The sequence below is a fragment of the Chelonoidis abingdonii genome, chromosome 3, assembly GCF_003597395.2.
Source record: "Chelonoidis abingdonii isolate Lonesome George chromosome 3, CheloAbing_2.0, whole genome shotgun sequence".
Classification (NCBI taxonomy): domain Eukaryota; kingdom Metazoa; phylum Chordata; order Testudines; family Testudinidae; genus Chelonoidis; species Chelonoidis abingdonii.
Window position 1 is genome coordinate 29,775,295 of NC_133771.1, and position 27,865 is coordinate 29,803,159.

Consider the following 27,865-nt stretch of genomic DNA (forward strand, 5'->3'; position numbering starts at 1 on the left):
AGCAGAGTGTTCTGACAATCTTTTTAACCCTGTTGCAAGAAGGAAATAGATTCACCTTCAAGTTGATTCTACTTATGAAACCTGAACCTTTCTGCTTTAATCTGGGGCTTGGGTGCACTCTCTGTTGGAAGGTTTTGCTTCCTGGCTTCTTTGGGGTGATCAGAATGAGCACTAAACTATATGTTTTTCCCTCCCATCACACTCAGTAATGTTGCTACATGTTTTTCTGAGGGAATCTCATTTACTTCAAAGTGCTGCTCCAGTCTTTCTATATATGTGGGCCAGTTCTCCATGGCCCTGTGACTGGACTTTATTTTTCCAGTAGAGCCTGCTAGAAGCTAGAAGAGAACTGTTGGTGAGAACAGACCAATGATAGGGACCCCTGATGAGAAGCAGGCTTGAACAGTGGACCTTGGGCAAAAGGAGAAGATCCAGCTTGGTCAGGAGCTGAGCCTAAAAGCAAGAGGGTTGGTGCTGGAAAGTGGATCCCCTGGGCAGGGGTCAGACTCCTAGGCAAGGAGGCCTGGTGAGTGAAATCTCACAGGGAGCCCTTTTGCGGGAGACCTGATTTGTAAGTGGTGATAAAAGCATTATGAGACTGGCTGCTCTCAGGAAGAGAGGCCTGGAGAGTGGGGCCCAGGGTCACAGGCAAAAAGGAACTGGAAATAAAGTTCTGCTATTGACTTTTGGGTGGGTTATTTGGAGGTGATATCCCTGGAGATGGGAATGGGAAATCTCACTGCAGATTTATATGTTTTACTGTAGGAACTGGAGAATGGTATTTACTACAAGGCTTTGGGGAATCTGCTGCACTGGCATTTATGAATTAATTATGCCCAGAGATGCACTTTGTATCAGCCACTGAAATGCTATGTTCCTTTCATGGGCAGACAAAAAGGGAAACTGAAGCTGGGTGCACCTGTCATGATGCTGCCTGACACTGGAGGGTGCTTGATGCATGGCCGCCTGCAATAAACATGCTCAAACTTTGTTTTGGAGTGGGGGTCTTCTGCACAGAAGTCAGATGTAGACAATGTGATTATATGAGAAACCTGACCTCTTTCAGTTTATGCTGAACTGGATGCCCATATGGAGAAAACCAAACTGGCTCAGGGGTGGCTGAGTCACCAAACCAGGACTCAGTTATACAAGTGAAGTCAGAGACTCCACCAGAACTAAATCAGGGAGCTAGAATTAGCCTCAGGTTATGCTGCTTCAGCTAACATAGGCTGAGGCCCAAAACCCATATGGTGCAGGAGAAGCTGTCAGGAAGACAGTTGCAGTGGTGAAAAGTCTCAGCATTATTCTGCACAGTGGGACCTACTCTGAGACCTCCGCATAGCCTGCAGCTTGCCCCCACAGCTGGGGTTAAATGGTGTGGGGGACTTCCTGCTGCCTCTCTGCACTAGGATCAATTTCACCCTTAATACATCCATCCCAGACTAGTGTAACACATTTTAAACTCAGACTCTAATTTGTGGATTCTTTATTACCTCAGATAACATGAACACCTGTAATGCAGAGCAGAGAGAGACTCAGTGGTCTGTATCAGAGGGGTAGCCGTGTTAGTCTGGATCTGTAAAAGCAGCAAAGAATCCTGTGGCACCTTATAGACTAACAGACATTTTGGAGCATGAGCTTTCGTGGATGAATACCCACTTCATCAGATGCATGTAGTGGAAATTTCCAGGGGCAGGTATATATATGCAAGCAAGCTTAGAGTAATGAGTTAGTTTCAATCAGGGAAGATGAGGCCTGTTCTAGCAGTTGAGGTGTGAAAACCAAGAGGAGAAGAAACTGGTTCTGTAGTTGGCAAGCCATTCACAGTTTGTTTTTAATCCTGAGCTGATGGTGTCAAATTTGCACATGAACTGAAGCTCAGCAGTTTCTCTTTGAGTGGTCCTGAAGTTTTTTTGCTGCAGAATGGCCACCTTGAGGTCTGCTATAGTGGGCCAGGGAGGTTGAAGTGCTCGCCTACAGGTTTTTGTATATTGCATTCCTAATATCTGATTGTGTCCATTTATCCTTTTCCGTAGAGACTGTCCAGATTTGGCCGATGTACATAGCAGAGGGGCATTGCTGGCATATGATGGGCTATATTACATTGGTGACGTGCAGGGAATGAAACAGTGATAGTGTGGCTATCTGGTTAGGTCCTGTGATTGGTGTCGCTGGTGTAGATATGTGGGGCAGAGTGGCACTCGGGTGTTGCATGGATTGGTTCCTGAGCTGAGCTACTGTGGTGCGTTGTGCAGTTACATGGTGATCTGTGGTCTGTATGAATTAGGGCTCAAACCAAAATGTCTGCCCCTCCCCCCCCCCCCCCGCAACTATCTCAGGCAGCAGGAGCAGAGAATGTTGAGAAATTACAACCTCTGGGAACACAGTGAGGGTGGGGGTGTCCAATAAGTTCAACCACCATGAAAACTTTAGTTATCAGCATATATGGTCATAGCACTCCCTTTATCTCTGGACAAAGTCAGAAGCTATGAGTGGTGGTATGTTGTTCCTGTGGCCAAAACTCATGACCAAAGTGACAAACAATATATTTTGAATACTCAAGCACCATGTGAAAGTGATTAGAGGTGACTCTTCCAGAATTATTATTATCGTAACTCCACAGAAAAGGAGGTGTTGACAGAGCTATCTCAAGCGTGATGCACAAAAGCTAGCACAGGTGGAGATCTGCTAGGAGGAAGCATTCACAACATCTGCAAACTCCCCAAAGACAGTAGAACAAATGAAGTTGGTGAGAAATAGAAAATAAGGTGAGAACTGAGGGGGGCAGAGTTGTAGATGACTTATCAGACAGATGCCTGATTTAATTGCTACTAGTGGCATCATTATAGTAGAAAAAAAATTTCAGCACAGACACAGCATAAGGCCAAGTGGGCCTCAAATCTAGACCTGCAAAGCAGCAAACACCTCATGCTACCACCCAGCAGCAGCTGTAACCAGCTCGTGCTCTACTAACTGCAGCCAGGTATGGACACAGAACATGGGAAGCCCCGCATCAAGGGGTCTGAAAGGCAGCAGCCTCATGGTTCCTGATTGGCTCCTCACCCTGTATCAACCCAAAGAGCATTCCAGGAAGTAGCCAGGCAACAATATAGATCTCCCATTTCTGCCATAACCATTAGTGTTCTTGAATTCCTGGCTTTTACCTCAGCTTTATTTGGATCTCACCTCCTGACTCAGACCCTGAAACTTGACTCTGACTCTGACCCCTGATATCGACCTCAGCCTGGGACTTGGCTACAAATTCCTCTGTTACTCAGCCTCAGGTCTGATCCTGTTATTACCCTTGGTCCTGACTGCCCTTGTCAGTATCCTGTCAGACAGTTACTAAATATCAGTTGTACCATTTTAAGTGAGAAAAGATGGTTCAGTTGTTAGGCCACTTGGAGGACCCGCATTCAACTCCCTTCCTAAATGATTTTGGTTTGGTCACTTGGAATAGGAACTATGAAGGGACTTAGGCATTGCTAACTTTTAGGGGCCTAGAAAATTAGAGGAACAACACTGATGTCCACAAAACTGAGTGAGGTGCCCAGGCTCTCTATACAATGAATGGGGAGAAATGGGCACTTAAGAATACAATCCGGAAAAGCCAGTGTGTTAGACAGGGAAACTACTAAGCTAGCTAAAGGGAGATACAGATGAGACAGAGTGTGCTAAGGCCTGCCCCTCTCTTAGAGATAGGCACTTCCTTGCAGCCCAGACATAGACACCTGTCTCTGCTTAGTGATCCACAAATGGGAACCCATCTCCTAGAGTCAGGCAGCTTAAGTACCTAATCAGTTTCTTGTGGGAATGAGTTAGGTACCTGCCTTGCTGTGCACAAAATAGACAGAGGAGGAGGCAGTCTAATGACTGTGCCTCTATGGATAAATGCTTAAATAGTCATGGGGAAGGAAAAGAAAGAGAGAGTGAGGCTGACTCTCTAATCCATTGGTTACAGCACCCACCTGGGAGGTTGTGACAGAATTAACCTGAGGTTGATTCACCACTTCGTACACTTGGTAAATGTCCCTGCATGGGACAAATTGGGGGAGATAAATGATTAGGACTGCATGATTAACCAGTTAAGGAGGGGATTCAGCTCATCAACTGGGGACTATTAAAAAAGAGACAGGAAGGGTGAGAGGAAGGCTGGAATGAAGGGCAAAGAAACTCAGGATCTCAGCTAGGTAAGAACTCTCTTCCCTTGTGCTAAGGGGTATGCTGAGGCTTGGGAAAAAGCTTTATGGTGATGAGATAGGATGCTGCACAAGACAGTGTAAATAAAGTACACTGTGGTGAACTTACATAAGAGTAGGAGTACTTGTGACACTTTAGAGACTAACAAATTTATTTAGTCTCTAAGGTGCCACAAGTATTCCTGTTCTTTTTGTGGATACAGATTAACACGGCTGCTACTCTGAAACCTTTCATAAGAGTGTGTGAGGACTGCTTGCAAAGAGAAATCCAGTATGAGGGACCATGCCCTGTGACAGAGATGGGAGACTCTAGCCCTAATCCCCTTCTTCCAATTACTCTCTTGTTATTTATCCACAGTGAAGCAGTTCCAACAGGAGAGACTGAGGAAGCCTCACATCAGAATATCCCATAGTTTAGTGGTTAGATCACTGCTTCTGAGAGGCGTTCAAATTCTTCCTCTCTCTCCCATCTGCTTTTTCTTCTCCCCCTGGGGCAGGGAGGGGACAATTGAACCTGGGTACCCCACATCCCAGGTAAGTATTCTAACCACTGTGCTAAAAGGTGACTGCCACCGTCTCCAGTGAGAATTTGAGTGGGATCTGGTCTAGTAGGGCTCTTAGCATGCCTACCAGATTGGGCCCTACCGGTGGCATAAGTGGACAAACTTCCATCTTCTCTGGTTCATGAATGGCTCTAGAATTTAGGTGAGATAGATGCTCAGAAACCTAGAGTGTGGCACCAGCACACACACTCAGAGGCAGAAATGTAGGTGCTTAGGGAATTGTCATAATGGAGACACCTATGGGACTTAGGAACCTGCACCCAAGATCTTGGTGCCTAGGTCTGAGGTTTAGACATCTTTTGTAGATTCCATTCTTAGCCTTTCTGTGTCCCCATTTTCACCACCACCACTCTGTGAAAGGGAATAATAGTGCTTCCTTACTTCACAGGGGTGTTATAAGTATAAATGCATTAAATATTGTGAAGTGCTCAGATGCGATGGCAGTGGAAGCTGTGTGAGTACCATAAGTAGACTTTAAAAATTGAGATCTCAATGTATCTTTCTTTGTTTTAAAAAAACACCACCACTGTTTGGAAATTCTGAGCATACTTTCAGTGCATAAGGAACAGTATGTCTATAATAACTAGAGCTCAGGAGACCTGAGGCCAGATCCTCAGCTGGTGTAAATCAATTTAGCATGATTGATTTCAACAGACCGATGATTATCCTCTCTTCCCCACCATCCCCTACCCCAGTTGAGGATCTAGTTCCTGATTTTTATTCCCAGCTCGGCCCCTAGCTCCTTGACCCTGCTTCCCCCCATCTATAAAATGGGAATAAAGCTTGCCCTTCTTTGCAAAGTGCTTTGAGCTCTATAGATGAAATGTTCTTATTCATAGTCTCTGTCATTTAATTATTGTCTGTAATTAAATTGCATGTAATTACTGTAGCCAAAATCACAGTTTTCTGGGAGTAACATGAAACAACTTAAATCATTGTTCTGACTGATTTGGGTGTCAAACCAAGTACTATGCTAGCAGACATCTAATGCTGTCTATAGCTGGTAGAGTGGCAGACTTCTATTCATTGTGAACATAGTCCCCACTGGGGTCAATTTAGTTCTTCATTCACACCACACAAAAGAATGTGTCAATATTAGTAGTGATGACGTCAGTGCAGTCAGCTGCAGACAGCCCTGAAGAGTGCAAGCACTCTAAATTAGAATAGCCACCAATAACATGCTTCCCCAATTAAATCATTCTTATCCAAAACTAGGGGGTCATGTTTATTAAAGCAATGCTAAAAACAGCATAAAAAGGACTTAAGAATATTCAGACTTTGGAATAAGCTAGGGAATCCTGAGCATAGGGAAACCTCTAGCACGGAACAGTTATTTTGAATAAATAATCAAATCATATGATGCACATCAGTAATAGTGCATAATTCATTATCTATAGCACTTTTTTTGCTGGGAGAGGGGCAAGTGCTATAAGAAAATGGCACAAACCAGCTCTCTATTACCCTTAGGCAACACAATGGAAGTCAGTGTGGTTGCCTGGTGTAACTTGAGGGCCAGATTTGCCCTATTTTTAAAAAACTGGCATTTGGTATACATTTCTCATGAGCATTCCACATCACCTGCTCAGTTGTGTCCTTGAGATTCTTGTTTAAGTGACAAGCTGTCAATCTTCTTAATACAGAAGAAAGGAAGCAATTACTACTGTAGTACAGAAAGGGTCATAACTAACAAAATTTCATCAGTTATTTAGACAAGCTCTTTGTAGCAAGTACTGCATCTTTGTGTCTTGTATATCACAAAACAGTAACTAGTTTAAATAATTTGACTGAATTTGGTGTTCATTAAGGTGCCTCTCCAGCAACGCACTTAAAATGTGCTTAATTTTAAGCACACGAGTAGTCCCACTGACTTCACTGACACTACCCACTTGCTTTAAGTTAAGTAAGTGCTTTGCTGGACTGGAGCCTAGAGCCACATTCAGTGCCCACTTTAATCAATGGGAGCCCTTCAATTGACTCCACTGGATCAGTCGCTAACGGCGCTGGATTGACAGCCTTAGAAACTGAAGTCCTCTATTTAGCTGTAACAAAGTTAAATCACAGGTAGCAGGAAAAGCTTCACCATCTGAAGGGACCAATTTTAAAGAGCAAGACAAAGTCTCCGTGTTCACTCAAGTCTGTGCTTCAGTGCTGAGACTTCCAGCAAAGGTGCCAACTTGTGCCCACTGAGAGGGATAGCAATCAAAAAATGTAGCTAAATCCATGTTGGTTTGAAAATGGTCAAACAGATAAGTGATTTATTTTTTTAAGAAAAATAGCCAAAGCCTACTGAAGTCAATAAAAAGACCTCTATTGACTCCAATGGGTTCTGAATCAGGCCTAATTGTCTAAAGGCCTGATCTTATGCACACTGAAGTCAATGGGAAAACTCCCGTTGCCTTCAAGGGCAGCTAGAACAAGCCACCATAAATGCAAATTAATCTGTACACTTAGTCTTAAAATGCAATGTGAAAAAAAATAAGTAAATTTAGGTTATTTTTAATTATTTTTCCCCCAGTAAAGACTAGCAGTTAGTAAGCCACTGGCTTGTACGCTCTTCTCAGTGGCACTGAAACGGTCACTTCCTGCCTTTGGGTTTTCTCCTGAGAAGTGTCAAACACCTGCTGAGTATCTGCCACTCTCAGAGCTTGGCTACACTGGAGAGTTAGAGCACCGGTGGTGGCTTTATAGCGCTGTAACTTACTCCCCGTCCACACTGGCAAGGCACATACAGCACTGTATCTCCTTGGCTACAGCGCTGGTTGTGCTCCACCTTGACAAAGGGAATAAAGAGAACAGCGCTGGTGCTGCAGCACTGGAGTGCCAGCGTAAACAGTTACTACGCTGTAACGGACCTCTGGAATTTTCCCATAATGCTTTTAAGTAAAGATAACACTCTTTGTTTTGTTGTGAACTCAGGGCTCACAGAGCTGCTTATCTAAAAAACAAACAGCTACTGTTTGCTCGAGCAGAGGCAGGCAGGGTTTGAATATCCACAGCTAGTGTTTGCTTGAGGAGAGAAGCAGCATGGCTTGGGCGGGGGGGAGGGGGTCCGTTTCGGAGCAGCTGCTTATTTGGTCTGTGAGGGGAAAAAAACAAAAAGCTATTTGCATTTAGAGAATGAGAGAGAGGTGGGGGAAGGGGTCATAACTTGCAAGGCAGGGAGCTGACACACAATGTCAGCTCCAAAAATCCCCTCTCTCTCTCCCGCACGCTCCCAGTCACACTCCACCCCACGCCCCTCTTTTGAAAAGCACGTTTCAGCCACTTGAACACTGGGATAGCTGCACATAATGCACCACTTCCAACACCGCTGCAAATGTGGCCACACTGCAGCGCTGGTAACTGCCAGTGTGACCACACTGCAGCGCTTTCCCTACACAGCTGTACAAAGACAGTTTTAACTCCCAACGCTGTACAGCTGCAAGTGTAGCCAAACCCTCAGTGAAGTCAGATACTCAGCACCTCTCAGAGTGGGGACTGAAATCAACAGGAAATGAGGAGGCTCAGTCCTGAACAGGAGCTCTCACAGGCTTGCTGCCAGATTTCCAATGGCAATATTGGAAAATATCCTTTCACGTGTACATAGAGGAAGGATGATCCAGTTTTTAGAGCGCTGGTCTGTTTGTGGGAGATGTGGCTTCAGTTCCCTGCTCAGTCAGACTTCCTGTGTGTGACCTTGGGCAATTCACTTAGGGGCTTCAGTTAATAGCACTGTCCTACTTCATGGGCATGTTGAGAGTAAATACACTGAAGATTGTGAGGTGCTTGGTACTATGGTGTTGCGGGGCCCTATAAGTACCTTAAACAGATAACCGATTTGAGCATGCTGTAATCTGAGAAAAGTGAACTTTGCTTTAGTGTAACGGAAACAGCAGCAAATGCTTTTTGTTCTGGAATATAACATTTGTTACCAGGGTCAGCTGCTATCTTATGTTCTAGTGTGGCTGATGCTCATAATGACACTGGACTCCAAATTTCTTTGGTGCAGAGAGATTTTGCACTAGCTGCATCATCTAAAACTTATCTTGTTGGTTAAAACAAATGAATTCCCTAGAGGCTTGGATTCAGTTTGAGGGTTCCTCAGCGTTCAGGGTAAACTTGTTCTTTTATCAAACTTCTCTACTCTACTGAGCCAAACGTGTATGTATTAAGTGATTTGTTTGTGATGCCTCATCTGTTGTAGAGGCAGGTTGCCACATTGTGCAGGAGTAAGGGCCTTTGTGGATTACTATGGAGTCGATGCAAATACTGTGGATTGCAGTCACTCAAATACTATAATCTGTGCTAGAAATTAGTACCATTATAGGTGGTACAAAAAGATAAGGTGTCGATTAAGAGTTAGTCAGCATCTGGCATGGAATGATTTTTAATGATGTTTATCATAAGAACAGCCGTACCAGGTCAGACCAAAGCTCCATCTACCCCAGTATCTTTCTACCGACAGTGGCCAATGCCAGGTGCCCCAGAGGGAGTGAAGCTAATAGGCAATGATCAAGTGATCTCTCTCCTGCCATCCATCTCCATCCTCTGATGAACAGAGGCTAGGGACACCATTCGTATGGCGGCCAAACGTCCTGTGGTCTATAAGCTGCCACAGGACTCTCTGCTGCTTTTACAGATTCAGACTAACACAGCTACCCTCTGATACTGACAAAAATGGAAATGAAATTTAATGTGGTAAAATGTAAAGATATGGCACACTGGAAAAAAATACCCCAACTATACACTACAATATGATGGGGGCTATTTTAGCTACAAAGAGACAGGAAAAAGATATTGATGGCATCGTGGATATTCTCTGAAGATGTCCGCGCCGTGCGCAAAAGTGGTCAAAAAAGCAACAGGATATTCGGAATCATTAAAAAGGGGATAGCGATATGACTAAGGAATTCTTATTGCCCATTATAAATCATGTACACCCACATCTTCAATACTGCATACAGATGTAGTCTCCTCACCTCAAAAAAGAACTTCTTGCACTAGAAAAGATTCAGAAAAGGGCAACAGAAATGATAGGGGTTTGGTATTGGAGGGTCCCATACAAGGAAAGATTAAAGAGGCTAGGCCTCTTCAGCTTGGAAAAAGAGGAGACTAAGGGGGGATGTGATAGAGTTTATAAAATCACAAGTGATGTAGAGAAAGTGAATAAGGAAAAGTTATTTACTTATTCTCATAATACAGAACTAGGGGTCCAAATGAAATTAATATGTAGAGGTTTAAACAATAAAGAAAGTTCTTCTTCTTTCACACAGCACTCAGTTAACTTGTTGAACTCCTACCTGAGAGGTTGTGAAGGCTGGGACTATAACAATGTTTAAAAGGAACTGGATAAATTGATGGTGGCTAAGTCCATAAATGGCTATTAGCCAGAAGGTAAAAGACTGGTGTCACGTTTTGGATCATGAGCTTTTGTGGAGTGAATACCCACTTTGTCAGATGAATGTAGTGGAAATTTCCAGGGGCAGGTATATATATTGGCTGGCAAGCAAGCTAGAGGTAACGAGGTTAGTTTCAATCAGGGAGGATGAGGCCTGGTTCTAGCAGTTGAAGGTGTGAAAACCAAGGGAGGAAAACTGGTTCTGTAGTGGCAAGCCATTCACAGTCTTTGTTCAACCCTGAGCTGATGGTGTCAAATTTGCAGATGAATTGAAGCTCAGCAGTTTCTCTTTGAAGTCTGGTCCTGAAGTTTTTTTGCTGCAGGATGGCCACCTTAAGGTCTGCTATAGTGTGGCCAGGGAGGTTGAAGTGCTCTCCTACAGGTTTTTGTATATTGCCATTCCTAATATCTGATTTGTGTCCATTTATCCTTTTCCGTAGAGACTGTCCAGTTTGGCCGATGTACATAGCAGAGGGGCATTGCTGGCATATGATGGCGTATATTACATTGGTGGACGTGCAGGTGAATGAACCGGTGATGGTGTGGCTGATCTGGTTAGGTCCTGTGATGGTGTCGCCGGTGTAGATATGTGGGCAGAGTTGGCATCGGGGTTTGTTGCATGGATTGGTTCCTGAGCTAGAGCTACTATGGTGCGGTGTGCAGTTGCTGGTGAGAATACGTTTCAGGTTGGCAGGTTGTCTGTGGGCAAGGATTGGCCTGCCACCCAAGGCCTGTGAAAGTGTTGGGATCATTGTCCAGGATGGGTTGCCCTGGAGATCCCTGATGATGCGTGGAGGGTTTTAGCTGGGGGCTGTATGTGATGGCCAGGGGAGTCCTGTTGGTTTCTTTCTTGGGTTTGTCTTGCAGTAGGAGGCTTCTGGCGTACACGTTCTGGCTCTGTTGATCTGTTTCCTTATTTCCTTGTGTCGGGTATTGATAGTTTTGAGAATGCTTGGTGGAGATTTTGTAAAGTTGGTCTCTGTCTGAGGGTTGAGCAGATGCGGTTCAGGAAACTGGATTTTTTCAAAGTCAGGGAGGGGAATTTGTAGACAATGGATCCTAAGTGTCTTGTTGTGCCCGGCTATGGAAGTGTTTTCTGCATGAGCTTTAAATCTTCAGTTCTCAGAAAGCGTGAGTCGGGGTGTAGTTTTCGCAAAACAATAGGCTTTGTGTGTTATGTTTTGATTTGTCATTTACAAAAAGTGGGGGTTCCAGGCTGCTAGAAACTTGGACTCCAATGTTGTGAAGAGGCCCTTTTACATTTTGGTGGATATCAGATTCCACTGTAATTTGATAAGGTTGGTTCATTTTTTTCTTTTTTATGGCTGACCTGGAACAATGCTTTCCTCAGCCTTCCACTCACCATGCCCTGCACTGAGGTACAACCGATCTGCTCTAACAGACCTGTGAGCTTCAGACAGAGACAAACCCTACAAAATCTCCCCAAGCATCTCAAAATACAATACCCACGAGGTGTCGTAGCTTTCCCCTATTCCGATTTGAACCTTAGCGTGTCATAACCTGATGAAGCTAGCATAACACCCTCTAAGCTTAATTACCAGCTCAGATTTGATCTCGCTGCCACCATCCAAAAATTTCCAGGGTTTTGTCTCCTCTGGTCTCCCCAAAACCTTCCCTGGAGAGACCCCAAGACTCAGAGACTGAGTCTCACACAAAGGGAAATAACCCACTTCCCTTCCCCTCTCTTCTCCCACCCAGACTTTCCTCTTTGGCCTAACCTGAGAGTACTGATGCAATCTCTTTTACATCACAATACCAAGAAGCATGTCTCCTCTATTCCACAAAGAGACAATCCCAGCTGATCTTGACCACTAGTAGAAACTACCAATTGCATTGCACCCCAAATACAAGGAAACAGAAATGATTCTCTCCTCTTCCCCCTCCACCAATTTCCTGTGCTGCTGCAGAGCTTTTCACCCTCCGTAGATCTAACACAAAGAGAATTCCCTCCCCCCTTCGTTCCTTAGCCTACCCAGAGAGAAAACTCAAACAAGTCTTAAAATGAAAGCTTTATATAAAAAAAGAAGAAAAACAGACATCAAACATATTCTCTGCCTGGATGACAATAATACAGGATCAACTTTCTTAAAGAAAAAATGAATAAACAGACTTATTCAAAAAGAGATACAATTTAAACATTCCAGCAACTACACACATGTAAATACAAAACCAAAAACATATAAAAGCCTATTGTTTTTGCTACCTTTGTACTCACAACTTTGAAACTGAAGATTAGAAGCTTGAAGATAGAAAGAAGCCCCTGTCATAGCCGAGAGACAGACAAAAGACACAGACCCAACATTCCCTCCCTGATCTTTTGAAAAAATCAGTTTCCTGATTTTTCACAGGCTTGGGTGGCAGGCCAATCCTTGCCCACAGACAACCTGCCAACCTGAAACGTATTCTCACCAGCAACTGCACACCGCACCATAGTAGCTCTAGCTCAGGAACCAATCCATGCAACAAACCCGATGCCAACTCTGCCCACATATCTACACCGGCGACACCATCACAGGACCTAACCAGATCAGCCACACCATCACCGGTTCATTCACCTGCACGTCCACAATGTAATATACGCCATCATATGCCAGCAATGCCCCTCTGCTATGTACATCGGCCAAACTGGACAGTCTCTACGGAAAAGGATAAATGGACACAAATCAGATATTAGGAATGGCAATATACAAAACCTGTAGGAGAGCACTTCAACCTCCCTGGCCACACTATAGCAGACCTTAAGGTGGCCATCCTGCAGCAAAAAAAACTTCAGGACCAGACTTCAAAGAGAAACTGCTGAGCTTCAATTCATCTGCAAATTTGACACCATCAGCTCAGGGTTGAACAAAGACTGTGAATGGCTTGCCAACTACAGAACCAGTTTCTCCTCCCTTGGTTTTCACACCTCAACTGCTAGAACAGGGCCTCATCCTCCCTGATTGAACTAACCTCGTTACCTGTTGCATATAGGTGCCCAGGAAATCCTCTGCCTTTGCCACGGTTGCCCAATCAGGGCTTAGTTTTGTGAGATCCCGCAAAGCAAATTGCTGCTTCGATTTCAAGCCCAAGGCGATGGGCTTGGTTTTTGGCTTCATCCCTGGAACCCAGTTGACTCTGACGCTGGCCTGCTCTCTGGCTTATTTTTGGCTGACCCACTGAATACCTGCTCGCTGGCCCCCAGTGAGCCCAGACCCCTGGTTAGAACCACTGCTCCATGTGCCATACAAACCTCTCTCATTTCTACTCTTTGTATCTTCCCACTTTTTTCTAACAGTCCCAGTGCATGAAAGGAACCTGTTCCCTACTTTCTTATGTGCACCAAGACAGCCCCCTCTGGTCATAAATCCAGCCTTTAAACGTAGTTTTTTTTCGGCAAAGGCTTGCTGAGTGACCCATGAAGGTTCCAGCACTTCCTTACTATCTTTCCGCTGATATCCCATCCACTTCATTACATGTGTTGTGGACTCTTCTCAACAGTATGGGCTCTAAACTTAGTAAGACATTAACTCCCTTTTAAGGAACTCGTCTGTCTCAGATCTGGACTTAGAGTTCAACATCTGAAGTGTTTACTGTGAACCTCCCCCAAGCTTATACCCAGCTTGGATCTTATCTCGCTGCCACCAGACAGGAATACAGCGCCTGCCTCGCTCTGGTCCCCCAGACTTTCCCTGGAGAAACCCCAAGACCCAGACCCCTGGGTCTTCCTATCTCACCCCCAGCTCCCCCCCCCTTTCCCTGGGTGAGCCTGGGCGATGCTATACTTCACTCCTTGAATACAACCGGAGAGGCAATCTAGCTTCCCGAGGCTATGCATTCACCTAGTCAGCTCACACAAGAGATTCCCCCTCCCTTTGGTCCTGTAGCCTTTTCCCGCCCTGGGACAATAGGAAGGTAAGACACAGAGTTTGGGCTTTTCCCTCCCCCCTCTAGCCTGTCACCGATATAACAGAGCTCTGGGTACAGAGATTCCTCTCCCCTCTGCCTCACTAGGAAAAGAAACTTCCACAAGTTTTAAAAAGAAAACTTTATATAAAAAGAAGAAAATACAAAAACAATAATACTGCATTAAGAGATCAATACAGGCTCTTGCTTATAAGAAAATATGAATAAACAGTCTGATTTAAAGATAGCCCAATTAAAACCAGTCCATCCACAGTACAACACACATGTAAGTACAAATCAAAGCACATCACAGCCGATTACTTTGTTTCCTTTTGTACTCACAGATGTTTAGGAGAATATTTGAAAGAAGATGGAGTTAGAAGAAAAGCTTGTTTACTCACAGCCGAGGAAAACAAAAAAAGATCCCGAGTTTCCAGTCCCCTCCCAGACTTTAAAAAAAAATCCAGGTCTCTGATTGGTCCTCTGGTCAGGTGTTTGGTTCCCCCTTTACAGGTAAAAGAAAATTAACCCTTACCTATCTACTTATGACAGGTACCGAAGCCGATTTAAAGGACAGGTTACAAACCTTAGTGTAGGTATATAGCACTCATGGGTGTAGGTATATAGCACTGTTAGAACTGGTCACATTCTCAGTCAGACAGGGACTAGTAGCAGCCGGACAATAATAAAGGGTATTGTTCGTGCATGGCAGAGACATTCTCTGTGACTAGAGAGAGGTGTTTATAGAGATGAGAGGAATTTTAATGGAAAAATAGGCTGATGCTATCCAGCACTTCTAAAGAATCAAGGGCTATAATTCTGACAGTTCCCTACAAAACAAATAAGGGAGAATGAGAGAGAATGGAGCTGGCAGTAAAATCAGTGATAACTAATAACTGAAACCGAGAGGAAGTCAGAATTCAACCACAGTCATTCAAAACTGCAGCCCTTTGTGAGATAAATGGACCCTGCTGGAGAGAATCTCCTTTGTGTTCCTATCATCCCTCTAGGCAATGATGAATCTATTCTTCTTAGCTAGTGATTCTGCAGTTCTGCCAGCAGCTCATTTTAATAACACCTGGATCTCTACTTCTGAGAATCCCAGAACAGCAGCTACTGCCTTGCAGCTACCTCACTGTCTACCCTCCCAATGCTCTCAGGAGACTGGTTTTTACAGTTGTCCCTTCAAGCTTCAGAAAGAATTAAACTGACATTGCATTTTCAGGTAAAGCAATAGCTGCAGCCCCAGCACAATTTTTCTCCTAAATCTTAGACCCATTGGTTCTTCAGTAAATCAATCTTAAAGCAGAAGAAAGTGAAATGGCTGGAAATCTTCCTGTCTCCAATGTTTAAAAATGTATAAATAATATAAAAAATGCCCTAACAATACTTAAACAGTACTTCATAGAAAGTATAGCACTTATCTCCTGATCCTGATTCAAAAATGCTGTGGCTAGTCATCTCCTGCTGCTTTTGGTCACACGGGAGTGATCCAAATGACTTCTGGGGCCAAAGTTTTGACCCTGCAATTAGTTGATACATTTAAGTTAATTTAGACATGGGAGAACACAAATTACCAGAGCCATCAGGCACTTAGTAAATAATTGAGTGCTAAGAGTGATTCTGTTAAGGTCTGGCTGAAGTCTGTCCCCTAATTTGCACTTGGGACAGGAAGGGATCCTCTATATGCGAAACAAACACACACGCAAAGCTTCAAAGGCACAATATTAATACTTTACACCCCTATAGCTCCTTTCATATGAGGCTCTCAAAAGCATCTTTTGTGTTAAAATAGGGTTGTGAGGTCTCCGAAACAGATCAAGGCCACACTGTGCTAGACACTGTATGCAAAAAAGTAAAAGATGGTCCCACAGAGCTTGAAGCCTAAAGGCAAGATGCAACAAGGTGGTTTTAAACAGTGATAGCAGGGAGAAGGGAAAGATGGATCAAATAACACTAGTGAGCTTACACAGTGGTATAGACCAGCTAAACACAATGACCTCTGATTCAGATGAAAAGGTTTTTTAGCCTCCACGTACTTCTGTGTTTTCAATCACTATTTATTTATTTTATCAACCTTAAGTAAGGAAACTAAATACAAAAGGTTATAGGCCAGATCCTCAGCTGGTGTAAATTGACGTAGCTCTGAAGTCACTGAAGCTGCATCAGTTTACCCCAGCTGTGGATCTGCATATCTGTCTTCTGGGCTATAATGTGTATACAGTCAAGCTTGTAGTTTTACCACAAGTTGCAGCAAAATATGAACAAAGCCCCAGGGCCAGTGGGGCACATTAGACCTAAATTATATTCTAGGAACCTGGAATTATGCAGCAGGAATCCTGGGACTATACCCTCCCCATCAGCCAGTCCAGCATAGTCAGTGTAGTATCCCTGTATCATTTATTTTTATATTAAGTTCACTTTATTTCACACTGGCCCTGAACTTTCAGTGAGTTGTAATCTTCTGTACTGGCAGTGAATGTTTGCATCGTAGAACTGATCATGGGGAGGAGGAGTTTTTGACACCTGTATCATGGAAACTTTTAGAAGGTGTGGGGATGATCTTGGATTTTGGCACACACCAGGCAAATAAGTCTTTTTTTTTTTTTTTTTTTTTTTTTTCTGGGGAGGAAACGCATTCACGCCTTCCCCTTCTCCCCCTCCCCCATGTCTCTCTTTTGGGGCCCTGTCCAATGGCCATTGAAAACAATGGGAATTCTTTCACTGAATTCAGTGTACATTGGATCTGACTTGTGGACAAGGACAGTGGTGATGTTAAAATAAATAAATAAATAAAATTGGGGAGAATGGAACTTAAATTTCTTAATCTCTAACTGAAATATCCTTCAGTTAAAGCTGCCTCCCTCCCATATACCAATATCGGCCACTGCATATAACAATAGAGAATATTAGCTTGACTCTTCTGCTAAAATAGAATTTTGACCGTTACCCATGCTGCTCTTTCAGTTGTCATCATTAGGCTTAGGAGTTAATGCCCCACTGAGATGAATTCGCACTTCTGTCAGAAGTACAGGTACAGGCTGTGTGTGGGCTCATGCATATATTACCACACTGGTTACATTCTCCTCACATTTTGAAGGTTTTCTTTATAACTATGATGTCAAAGCACTTACTATTTTTCAAATAAGAGCTTAGTACAGTTCCATAGAAATGCAGTATTGCTGATATAAGCAGGGTCAGAATGAGCTGAAAGGGTTACACTGATTATAACTGAACCAGTACAAGCAACAGGTTAGCTAGCAAATGTTGCTATAGGTAGGATCAGCTACTACTTTGTCATGGAGAAGCTAGAGCTAAGCCCAGAAGGGTATTGGGGGAACAAAAGGAAGAGGAACTAGCCAGCTAGCAAGAATTTATGAACCCTAGACCATCACCACAAAGGATTGATCCTAGATTGTAACTGGTCTCCTCCAGCAGAAAGAACTGACCAGACAATGAACACAGAGGAATGAACAGGCTAGATCTGGAACAAATGAACGAAAAGTCCAGATGGATCAAGAAAAGATCACTGCAAGCTACTAAAATAATACCAGTTCTGTTAGACAAAATCACCAACCCTGGGGACAATACATTTATGCTGGCCTACTGATTGGCTAAAATTCTCTCATCATTCACAAATGCAGGAAAGAACAATTGCATACTTTACAAGCAATTGACATTCATATGTATGTTTGCATGTACATAGAAGAAAGGAAGAGATGGATTTGCACAGTTTGTGCACTGCATTCACCCACCAATATGTATGTATTTTGCTCTAGAACATAGCAAATAACAAATTGAAGTAAATTCGCATAGTTCCTTTGGCTTCAATAGAGCTACCCGGGTTAGCACCAGCTGAGCAGTTACAGCACAGCTGCAGATAAAATTAAAAAAAAAAAAAAAATCTTCAATGCTCGAAAGTATTGAAGTAACAGTTGACAAGAGCGGCATAAGATGGCAGTGGTAGCAGCTACTGTTTGTGCTGCCTGGAAAGATTACCTGAGTTTGAATTTCATATGCAACCTCATTCCTTAGGAATCGGCAACTGCAGCACTCCTTTGGAACAAAGACAGGATTCATTTATATATAAACAAGATGTACTGAATTTACTGGACAAAGACAAAACTCTGATTTGAATCAAACAGTCATAATAGGGACTAGCGATTACACCTTAGAAGGAGAGCCTTGCAGTGTTTAATGGCAACACATCCCAACTGATTCTGGAACAGTATTGATAGACACTAAAGAGATTTTACACCAAAAATGCTCCATCTAACCTATAAATATAACACACTGATATTCCAAAGTCTGTTTCCTTTTAATCAAGAACTATTATTCTTTACTTTCACATAATTCATAATCACTACCTGAAAACTTGGTAAATGCAGAATTTAGATTTCCAAGCCCATCCTCATGCTCTCTCAGACCATGGAAGGTAGCAAATCTCTAAACCTTTGAAAACCAGGAAAAACAAAACTTAAGTAAGAATATGTTACAGTTCAGTGCAACTCTTCCTATATGACCTTACCCCTCTATGATTCAGCAAGGGCACCCACTCTACTCTTCCGCCACCCCCATTGTTGCCTTTGTTGGGTGGAGATACTCATCTCTCTCCCTTCTGACTGGGGTATTTCCAAGCTACACAGTCCCTTGACTATATTGTGAAATCCCCAGCTAAAGACAGGCTGCTTAAGCAGGCTTCTTTTGCCTTCTCTTCAGAGATAGTACATAGTGTAATTGCCACAGGTAGAAGTTACCATACAGTTCTTTCTAACCAAGCACATGTTATTTCTAAGGTAAAAGCAACACAGAGAAAACCTCTTTAAAAACAACAACAAAAGAATGTACAGGCAGGTTGTTAAGCTTACTAGAGATCACCCCAACTGCAAAATGGGCTCCTTCAACCACCACCTAGGTTTTCCTGTGGTCTCAAGTTCATCACGCCCCTCTGCTCCAAACAAGAACACTCCCGAGTAAGAGAGTTGCTCATTTATGCAGTTTGACTCTTGGAAGAGACTGTGAATAAGTCATCAGCCAGACAATGGGTCTTTCTGCTCAAAGTGCAGATTTGAAAGGATGGATTCAAGGTGGGTCATTTGCATTCTTCTCACCCCCAAATATATCCTAGGAAATTCAGTTCACATGTTTTGTCCCCAGAAATCCTTTGTAGTTTCCAATATCTCCCAGAGACTGCATTAGTCATGTCTCCTAGAGAAGCTACATGCAATCCCACAATTACCCATAAAAAATTTGCATTTTGTACAATGGACCTCAAAGGTATTAAAGTTAACTCAGTCCACATCCTCTCAATGCCTTAACTCTGTCCCTCTGGAGCGTGCAATAGGCACTGGAAGCAAACCAAACTTGACCTGTGTCTAAATTCATCCGCTAATCAAGGCTTCATTTTCAGTGAGGCTCTGTTCCTGCAAATGCTTACGGAAGTGCTTAATTGTACATGAGTGTTCTGACTGAAGTTGACTACTCACATATGTAATGTTAAGCACAGGTATAAGCGTTTGTAGGATCAGGGCCTAAGTTTAGAAGCATTCTCTTTCAGTCAACTACACAAATGGTCATCTAATTTGTATGCACTCTACCAGATGTGTACACTCAGGTCCCTGAGGTGCACAAGGATAAATGTCTGTTTATTAATAACATTGACCAAATTGGTGGGGGGACCGTTGAAAGATGTGGTGTACAAACATAGAAAATGATAGTCCTTGCCTCAAAGTTAAAATCTAGCCAGAGGCATACACAAAAACAGATTTGAGTCTATAGTGAATATGCAAAATAGATGTAGAGTATTTTACTGAAAACCGGGCCTATAAAAGACAGGAGATTTTGTTGTGCTAAAAGGTATCAAGCTTACTGATACCTTTTTTAAAAAAAGTTAGGTAAAAGTATCATCATCATTTCACAACAAATATGAGCCTTACAATATGAAGAGTTCTTCTTTTTCATAGAGATTACTTTGGTGTGATGGCACCAACTGCCATTGTGGCCACGTCTAAAATAAGAATGGGGACTCTCATGTCGAGAGAAACAGATGAATAGTATCGAGAGACTATCAGAAGTTAAGAATGAGCATAATTTCCTGAGACAGCAGCTGCAAGTAGTAATGTCAACTAATCCAACAAACATTTCCTATTTAAAAGGAAAACTCTCTGCAACTAGACACATGCGCTTGCATGCTTAAGAGATTTAGACAAGTTACTTGAGCTGTTCATTATATACTAAGTTACACATGCTGTTCTATTTGGATCTCTACCTTGAAAATATTCTGAGAAACAAGGTAGGTCAGGAAATGTCTTTAATTGGGCTAACTTCTGTTGGTGAAAGAGACCAACAGAAGTTGGTCCAATAAAAGATACTGCCTCACCCACCTTATCTCTCTAATATTGTGGGACCAACATAGCTACAATACCACTCTGGAAATAACCTGTAAGTATGAGAAAAATTAGGGTGCAAATTAAAATATTCCTTTCACAGTGCAGAAATAAGGATTAATGTTCAGTTACAGATAACCCTACAATCAGATAAATTGAACATTAATCATTATTTCTTGTCAAGTCACAGAAATTGGAACAAAGAACATATATTAACATTCTCAGCATCTTGCAGAACTGAACTCTATACATGCCTTATACACAGTATTCTATTTCCTGTTTTTTCATATTTCAAAACACAAATTTGGAAATCATTAAGACTAATAGGTTGCTTGGAGGTACGGTGGATTGATGAATGGATATTTTGGTTCACTGTCAACTTTAAAAAGTTTAAAAATTGAGCTCAGATCAAAACCAATGTTTTAGTGAAATGAAACATTGAAAAACGTGGCTCACACAAGTTCTATTTTCATTAAAACGAAATTTTGTTTAAATTTCAACCATTTTATGCATTTTTCTAAACAAAAGGACATTCATAATTGAAATGAAGTCCTTTCAAACAAACCATTTCAAAAATATTTTGAAAGAATGTCAAAACCTTTTAATTTTTCAGAATTCTTGTGGTTTTGTTTTTTAAATTAACAGTTTAGGGAAATGGACACGTGCATAATATTTCAATGTTTGCTGAACTGGCATTTTGCTGAATTTTTTCACCTTCAATTTGCTTTTCTGTATGAATGTGCTTGACTTAAGTTTCCTTCTAACCGCACCCCTAATTCAAATAGGGCAAATTCAAATGGCACTTTCTATGGCTCAATAAATGAGCACATCCAACAAATGTGTGATCTGTATCATTTATCTGCTTTAGGTAAGTTAACATTATGAGCAAACACGTGCCTGACTGTAACATGCCAACTAGTGGTTTACAGATGAACCATTTTTAAATGTGGAATGGTAACAGACACTTATTTATGAGAATTATATGAATAGTGCAATCAGAGTGATACAATTTTGGTGCAAAATTTACAGTGCCTATATATCTGCTACAACATACTCCGGAAGTTTAAGAAGTAAACAAGCTGCACCTCTGTGTGATGAGAAATCCCCCTTCTGGTTGCTTGGAGCTTCGTATCTAAGCTCATTTGTTTTTCTGTTTAAGCCCCAATACTACAAGTATTTATTCCTGTGGTTATCTGTACATATCAAAGTTGTCTCTGACTTCAATGGCACTACTCAAGTATGTAAAGTTACATGTTCAACTGTTTGCAAAATTGGGGTCTTAGACTGACCACTGCATGTGTATCTGATTTGTATAACAGAATCAGCAGTCACTAAGTAGGATTGGAATTTCTGACATAAATTCTGGTTTTTGACTTCTGATAGCCTGTCTTTGCCTCAGTTCCACATCGGTATATGGGGATAATAGCACTTCCTATCCCACAAGGGTGTTGTGAGATAAATACATTAATTGTGAAGCAAAGTGACTTGCCCAAGATCCCACAGGAAGTCTGTCAAAGCAGGGAGCTGACTGGGTTGCCGAAGTCCAAGGCTAGTGCTGTAACTAATGGACCACCTTCCTCTTAACTTAAGTATGTGGGTTAGTATTTGCATGCTTAAAGTAAAGCATGTGTTTTACATGCTTTGCTGGATCAGGTCAGAGGGCTGGGCCTCTCTGACTTCTGTGAGAAACCAAGACACATTCTGAGCTCAGTTTAACAGGAAGAACAAAGATGAGTATCTAATTAGGCACAACAAATGATTATATTAATAGGATATTGATGATAGTTGAGATGAGCAGCACCTTATTCCACAAAGTCAATGGAGATTCTTATGGAACAAGGCATTATTCAAGATTAGTAAAAGTATATGAATCTTGACCTATGCTGGCATATGATCCACAATCATCTAGCCTTCCCCTAAATCTCAGTATCTTCCCGAGTAAATGAATGGGAAGGTAAGTGTTGCCTAGGACAGAATGAATTAAACAATGATACAAAGGCTTGCAAAGAATACCTGACTCTTCACGCAGAAGTATAGTACATTGCCTCATGATTTTAATGGAATTAAGCTCAGCTGTACAGTACATGTACTGATTAGTATAATCTCCATTCAATACACAAGAATACCACAGAAGACTCTACCCTTATAGTCCAGTAGGAACTTTGTTGTTATGCTGAATATAGAATCTATTTTGGTATATTTTATATAAAATTCATCAGACTCCTCTTTTCAGATGGCAAAGGGACTACATTGAGTGCTGTCTGATCCACAGATAAGAGGCATTATTCAGGAGACCTGTCCTTGACAACATTCACTTCCAGCAAAAGCAAAGTGTTTCAAGCACATACTCTAACTCACAGCCCAGAGTAACTCATGGCTTTATAATCAAAACCTCTACAGTGCTCATTCATTGGTCCCACGTATTTCTCTTGAAGAAGCAGGTGTATTATTTATAAAAATGGGTTGACTGTCTGGCTTGCATGGGCTGAGGTTTCTGTTCATGCAACTGAGACGTGAGATCAATGAGAGCTACAAGAAATGTTTTGTTTGTGCTTTTTGGTTTTAAGGGGGGAAAGGGAAAGGTCAGGCTTGGTCGTGATGTATGTACAAAAAGCTAATGTTGAGAGAAATCCACTCCTGACCCAGGAGAGAGGCAGAGCCTTGCTGAGTTTCCTTCCTAACAAAAAAAAAAAAAAAAAGTAATAATAAAGGAACAGATAACCAGCTGGCTAAATTTAATCCCTAACCCCAGCCTTTTGTAATCTCTCTCTTCCTTGAGGTCTCCAGCTGTCCTATTCTATTTTATTGCCAAGGAGACTAGGCTACAGGCTGCCTCTAGTTGATTTTACTGCATTATTCTGATGAAGTACAAAGGTAGAAGGGCACTTTCTGACTGGTTCAGAAAAAACACATTATGGCTCTTTTTAGCAATCTCCACTCCATTGCACGCTGTTCTTCCAAGAGTAAAGTATATAATGAAGTTTTTTTTAAAAAAAAATGAACTGTTGTCTGGATCCTCAACTAGTGTAAGTCAGGCCAACTTAATTGGAGTTAGAGCTATTCTGGTGTACACAGCTGAAGTTCTGACTCAGTGATTATATCTGTATCTGACCACAGATCAGAGGCACCGACTTCTTGTGTTCCCAAGGGGTGCTCGACTTCCCCCCACTCCCCTGCTCTGTCCCAGGCCCTGCCCGCAATCCATCCCTATCTCCAAACCTCTGTCCCATCCTGCCCCTTCCCCCTGCCTCTTCCTGGGTATCTTTTAGAAAAGAGGGAGCAAGGAAATATTTCAATTGTTTTCCAGTATTGGTCGGTCTGATAGGCAGATTGTCCTCCTTAGAACTTGCTTTTCTTGTGATATCTACAAAAAGTAACAATGAGGTAGCTTTGTGGATGTTTTTATCTTAATCCAACATTTAATTATTCAGGTAATAACCAAAGGTATGTCTACACTGCAATAAAAAACGTGTGGCATTGAGTCTCAAAGCATGGGTCAGCTGACTCAGGCTTGTGGGGCTCAGGCTGGAGATCCAATCCCTTCTTGGGATTACAGAGCCCAGGATCCACCCCAACCCAAAATCTCATTACTGCAATGTTATAATCCCACAGCCCAAACCAGATGACTTAGGCCAGCTACACTCATGTCACAGATCTTTTATTGAAATGTAGATGTACCCCAAGAAGCAGCATAGCCTAGCAGAGCAATGGACTGGGACTCAGGAGACCTGAGTTATGTTCCCAGTTTAGGTAATGGCCTACTGGGTACCTTGAGCAAGTCACTTAATCACTCTGTGCCTCAGTTTCCCCATAGGTAAAATAAGGCTAATGAGACTTTGTAAAATATTTGAGATCTATTGATGAAAACCACTATCTAAGACCTAGGTATTGTTACTATTAATAATAAATAATGTCTGTTTATAAGTATAGATTACTTCACTGCAGTGTGTGCATGAGAGAGATTTAAAAAAATGTGGAAGCGTCTTATGTTAGCTTGACAGAAGATATTAAGATATTGCATAAACAAAAAAGGAAAAGATTACAGAAATATTAATATATGCATTTATATAACACCTTCCATGCCAGAATCCCAAAGAAATGTACAAATACCAATTACCTTACACTAGAGGTAATGGTAAAAAATTATTTTATATATGAATAAGGCAAAACAGAAAAAAAATCTAATTTGCCCAACATCATAGAATCACTGGCAGAGACAAGAAGGGAATCCAGGAGCCTTGGTTCTTCATCCTAGTTTTGAAATTAATTCACTTAGGTGCTTTTGAATAAGTTAACTTTTCTTTGTCCATTTGTCCATTTATAAAATAGAAGTCCTAAAGACCATACAGTACATCTCAATGTAGATAAAAGTGACAATTTATACCTAAATGTTTGCTTATTACTCACATCTATCTAATGTCTATGAAGGAACTGTTCTCAATATGTCATCTCTTGGCATGGAAAATTGACTCTCTGCAGGGTTTGATTTTGATTCTTAAGAATCCATTTTAAAAACTGAGCAGCTTCTCAGCTAAAGTCAATGTAGTTACAACAATGTAAGTCAGAAGAGGCAGGGCCTGTGAGCATTCTGCAGGAGATGTGTATGGTGACAGTTGAAGAGCTGCATGGGAAGTGTGATTGGGGGTGTTTTTGCTTTTACTGCAAAAAATGGACGAATTCTAGTTTTTGATGAAAACCCAAAATATTTCCAACAAAACATAGAAGTGTTTTGTCAAAAAGCCATTTTCCATCAAATCTTTTTTGCAATATTTTTTTTCACCAGTTGTAGATTATTTTGATGATGTACTGTTTGCCTAACAGTGTCCTGCTTCTCAGCTCAGGAAATGGGTGTCCACAAGTTGCTAAAAACCTAAATCTTCTGCCTTGACAGCACACTTACTAGCCTATTTGATTTCCCCTTTGACTGACATGAAACATATTCCTATCAAATCTGGTGATACAGCAGAGCAGGCAGCATGATTGTGTTACCTTTAATAATTTACTAGCTGATTAAGAGCTTTGACGGAAAACAGTGCCCTCTAACTACTAGAAGGGAGACATTTAAAAACAGAGAAAAGAGGAAGAAAGCTTTTAAAGATTTATTTTTTCCCGTGTAAACAATTTTTTTATGAATAGTTCAAAGCAACAATCCTGGTCACTCTGATGGTTATGTATTTCCCTGTGGGAAACCTCTGCTCAAGTATTCCCCTTCAGATTGGACTAGAAGCAATGGGCTTAAATTGCAGCAAGGGCAGTGTAGGTTGAACATCAGGAAAAAACTTCCCTAACTGTCAGAGTAATTAAGCACTAGAATAAATTGCCCAGGGAGCTTGTAGAATCTCAGTCATGAGATTTTTAAGAGGAGGTTAGACAAACAACTGTCAGGGATGCCGTAGATAATACTTAGTCCTGCCATGAATGCAGAGGACTAGACTAGATGACCTCTCAAGGTCCTTTCCAGTCCCTATTTTGGCAGATGCAAAAAACATAATAGAAATGTAGGACAGGAAGGAACCTCAAAGTCATCTTGTCCAATCCCCTGCACTGAGACAGGGCTAAGTGTTATCTAGACCATCACTGACAGGTGTTTGTCTAACCTGCTCTTTAAAACCTCCAGTGACAGACATTCCAAAGCCTCCCTAGGTAATTTGTTCCAGTGCTTAAGTACCTTGGCAGTTAAGTTGGTCGTTAGGAAAAACTTTTTAAACTTGCCTTGCTGCAACTTAAGCTCATTATTCTTGATCTATCCTTACTGGCTAAGGAGAACAATGTATCACCCTCCTCGTTATAACCTATTATGTACTTGAAGACTATTATGTCCCCTTTCAGTCTTCCCTTCTCCAGACTAAACAACCCCAACCTTTCCTCATAGGACACATTTTCTAAACCTGTAATCATTTTTATTGCTCTCCTTTGGACTTTCTCCACTTTGTCCACTTCTTTCACAAAGTGCAGTGCCCATGCGCAGAACTGGACACAATACTCCAGTTGAGGCCATATCAATGCTGAGGAAAGTGTAAGAATTACTTGTTTGTCAGAATTCCTGGCAATACATCTATCATGGGGTGGTTGCTTGTGAATCTCTCATCTTTGGAACAGACCACACTCACGCCACACCACCTTCACCACCACTGTGCTTTATTATAGTGATTTCCCAGACTGTAATACTATTTACATTATCCAGTCAGCTTCCACTCTCCCTTCTGGGGAGAAAGGGAGCAGTACTAGCAGCAGGCAACTCTGCTTTCATTCAATCTCTCCACCCTTCTTCCAGGGTCCCTTTCTTTCTGTTAGGTGTCCCAGCTGCTAGGGTTGCTTATCCCTAGTTGACGCTTCAGCTGTGGCCCTACTTACTGATTGCTCCCCTATTTAACCCATTTTGGTGGAGATTTGAGTGACAGCATATGGAGTCAACACGTGACTCAGAATCCCTGTCACAACGTCCCAGAATGTGTGTTGTGGGTTTTTGGTGTTTTTGCAACAGTATTTCACTGTTGAATCATATTTAGTTTGTGATTCACTATAACCCCCAGATCCTCTTCTTCAGTACTCCTTCCTAGGCAGTCAATTTCCATTTTGTATTTGTTCCATTGATTATTTCTTCCTAAGTTCAATACTTTTCATTTTGTCATTGCTGAATTTTATCCTATTTGTTTCAGACTATTTTCCAGTTTGTCAAGACAATTTTCAATTTAATTCTGTGCTGCAAAGTGCTTGCAATCCTTCCTAGCTTGGTATAACTACAAACTGTCTAAATGTACTTTCTATGCCATTATCCAAATAATTTACGATATCTAACAGAACCAGACCCAGAACAGATTCCTGCATGACCTTTCTTGATATTTCCTTCCAGTTTCACTGTGAACCACTGAAAACTATTCTCTGAATATGGTTTTCCAACCAGTTGTACACCCACCTTATAGTAGGTTCATCTAAGCTGTATTTCCCTAGTTTATGAGAAGATTATGTCAGACAGTATCAAAAGCATTACTAAAATCAAGATATACAACATCTACTTCTGTCCCCCATCCACGAGATTGTTACCCTGTCAAAGAAAGACATTAGGTTGGTTTGATAGGATTTGTTTTCGACAAATCCATGTTGACTATTAATTATCACCTTATCTTCTAGGTGCTGACAAAGTGATTTTGGTTTTTGCTTTCAGCAAAAGCATTGTGCTTTGAGGAGACTTCCAGTTTTTAATTGTGTGTTTTGAGTGAATTCTGAGCTTTCTCCAACGCTCCCATATATAGTGTGTGGTGCATGTAGCTACAAAACTGTAAGGTGTTGCTTTTCCAGTTACTGTACACTTACATTTGATGGCTGTGTTTGCAGATGCAGTGGCCTGTTTGATCTTAGAGTGGCAGCAGCCTGTAACAAAAGAGACATACATGGTGCTCTTCTTGGAAACCTAGCTTGTGTCCCTTCCTCTTGCTC